Raw genomic sequence first — 3,090 nt, 5'->3', positions numbered from 1 at the left:
GACAAGGCTCATAGTCTTTCTAAGTTTCAGTTATGAGATCAAGCATAAACAAATAATCATTAGAGTGTTAGCTAAATAAGATAAATCATTAATCAAGATCATAATTCCCAAAGACAAAAAGAAAAATTTTGAAAAATTTGACTCAAACTTTATGGTTTTGACTGATACAACTCAAACTCAAAAACAAAAAATATAGTTAGTAACTAACATCCCCCAGACTTAAACAACACTGTCCCCAGTGTTATCAAGTAAGAGGAAAGCAAAAATAAAAATAAAATAAATAAAAATCAAAATCAAAAGAAAAAGAAAAACGTGCGAGTGGGTTGCCTCCCACTAAGCGCTTGTTTTCAGTCATTAGCTTGACTGTGTTGGAGCTCAGGCATCCGGAGGAGCAGAACATGGCATTGAAGTCCTCTTCATCGAAGGTGGTGTATAAGCTTTAGGTGCATGAGGTCTGCCAAGGATGTTAAGAACATGACCATCGCGGGACTTAGGTATGGGAGGGTATCTTTTCTGTCCTACAAAATCATCAACAGAAGAAACAAGCACTCTACAATAATCTCGTGGCTTGGTTAACTGCAAAACAGTTTTTATCTCATTGAAATTCTTGTTGATGATAGGAGGAAGTTTAGGAGAAGGAGAAGCATACCTTGGCCTTACCTGAGGGCTCTGGAGTGTGGATTGGTGACTCTTCTATTTGGGAACAGGTTTCTGACTTGGAGCATCAGTTTTGGACAAGCTTAGTCTCGGTCGTGGAGGGGTGTTGATCGATACCCTCTTGGTGGTGTCGATCGACACTGCTTCTGATGCTCGTGAATTTGCTTCTCTGCAGCTTATCTGAGCAATCTTCTCAACAGAAAACGTCTGTCCATCAATGGTAGGAGCTCTCCTCAGTTTATCCATCTCAAAACTCATACTCAAACCATCCACATTCAGTGTTGTGTGTCCTTTCTGCACATCTATGATTGCATCAACTGTAGCTAAGAAAGATCTTCCTAAGATGAGAGGATCTTTAGGCTCTTGATCATACTTCAGCACCACAAAGTCAGTGGGAATCATGAAGTTGCCAACCTTAACTGGAATATCCTCTAAAACATCTTCAGGAATTCTTCGGGAGCGATCAGCCAAGATAAGAGAAATCTGAGTTGGCTTGAATTCTATCAACCCAAGTCTCACAGCAACAGAATGTGGCATCAAGTTGATGCTAGAGCCAAGGTCACAAAGTGAGTGAGAAAACCTTCCTGCTGAGATTGAGCAATCAAGTACAGAGCTTCCAGGATCTGGTAACTTCTTAGCAGTCCTACATTGAATGATTGCACTCACTTCCTTAGAGACAACCACCTCCTGCTTTCTCTCCTTCTTCCTCTGAACAGGCTGGTTCAACAGAATTGCACTAACATCCTTAGTTAGCAAGGCTCCTTCTTCAGGGCTCAAACCATTGGATACCATTCTCTTGACATAGCGTTTTAGTGGTGGTGAAAGCTTTACTGCATCAATCAATGGCATCTCAATCATCACCTTGTCCATCATTGCCTTGCATCTAGCTTCCTCCATCTCCTGCTTAGACTTTCTTGGCTTGGGAAAATGAACCTTAGGCTTGTAGACCCTTTCAGCAGCTGGAACCTGAGATTTTGCAGTTTCTGGGTTCGTCTTAGAGGAGTGTCGACCGACACCCAGGTGATGTCGGTCGACACCAACATGTGGAGTTGAAAGATTTGACAATTTTTCACCCTGTTCTGCAGAAACAATTTCAACATCATCTTCATCCCTCACAGATATGGCATTACATGCATGCTTGGGGTTTGATTCAGTTCTTCCAGGAAGAAAACCCTTTTGCCTTTTTACGGATCCAGCTGTTTGTGCAACCTGACTTTTCAGCTTCTTGACATGAATGTTCAAAGCTTCCAACTTCCCATTAAGATCTGTGTATACATTGTCAAGTTTTCCATTGAAAGTCACTGTCATTTGCTCCTGACCTTGCAAAAGCTGCTCAAGCATAGCTTCCATCTTACTACTTTCAGCTGTTTTTGGAGGAGGAGACTGATATGAACTTTTGCCATAAGTCCTAGTGTACCCAGTGCCCTGTTGCTGCTGCTGATACTCTGGCTTGGAAGTGTAGCCTGAAAAGTTCCCACTGTAAGGCCTGTTGCCTTGCTGATTACTGAATCTATGACCTTGATTTCCATAGACAAAGTTGACATCGGCTTCTTCATTCCTTGTCTCAGGTTGTGGCTCAAATGTCTCAACTTCAGCAGCAAAGTGAACTGACTTCTTGCCCACAAGGAGATTATGCACTGAATCCAGCTTAGCATTAACAGAAGCTAACTGGTCGGAATCATATCCTCCATGTAATATCTTCCTTTCAGCATCTGCTCTCTTAGTACTATTGCTAGCAGCTAACTTCTCAATCAAACATTCAGCATCTTCTGGAAGTCTTGTCTTGAAATTCCCATGACTTGCAGCATCTAAAGCCAATTGATACTCCCAGTCACACCCTCTGAAGAAGATACTTAGCAATTGAACCTTTGAGAAACCATGGTGTGGACAGTCCCTTTGGTAAGCCTTGAATCTCACCCAAGCTGCTTTGAAAGCTTCATCTGGTCTTTGCTTAAAAGAAGACAGCTTGATTCTCAACTCATCTTGACATTGCATCATCATAGAAGTAGTTGAGAAAGCCACCTTGACATCACGCCAGTTTGTCAATGATCCAGCTGGCAACTGCTTCAACCACTGAGATGCCTCTCCCGCAAGTGAGTAAGGGAAGAGTTTGCAGAAGATGTAGTCCTCAGTCACCCCATTAGATTTGATGCTAGTCACCAGATCCTCAAAATGCTCAATGTGGTCCAAGGGCTTCTCGTTGGGCAAAGCAGAGAAAGGTCTCTGTCCAACTAGTTGAAAGTACGCAGGTTTCAACTCAAAATCGTTCCTCTAGAATGGAGGTGGAACAATAGCGGACCGGTTCTCATACACCAGATCAGTCCGGTTGTAGTCAGCAATGGTCCTGATCAAGTCTCGGTTGTGCTCCTGTCTTCGAACCGGGTTTTGGACGTGGTTGGCAGCTCCACGTATGTCTACTGCAGGTGGGTGTCG

At 42.9% G+C, this 3,090-nt stretch overlaps 1 pseudogene; it reads left to right on the top strand.

The window, feature by feature from the left end:
* Nucleotides 1-2,530: 2,530 nt before the first annotated feature.
* LOC147943919 (small nucleolar RNA R71) lies at nucleotides 2,531-2,631 on the top strand (annotated as a pseudogene).
* Nucleotides 2,632-3,090: the final 459 nt, after the last annotated feature.

This window comes from Camelina sativa, chromosome 5 (genome assembly GCF_030686135.1).
Source record: "Camelina sativa cultivar CO46 ecotype springtype chromosome 5, ASM3068613v1".
NCBI lineage: Eukaryota > Viridiplantae > Streptophyta > Magnoliopsida > Brassicales > Brassicaceae > Camelina > Camelina sativa.
The sequence above is the reverse complement of the archived record's forward strand: the minus strand, read 5'-3'. Positions and strand labels throughout refer to the sequence as shown.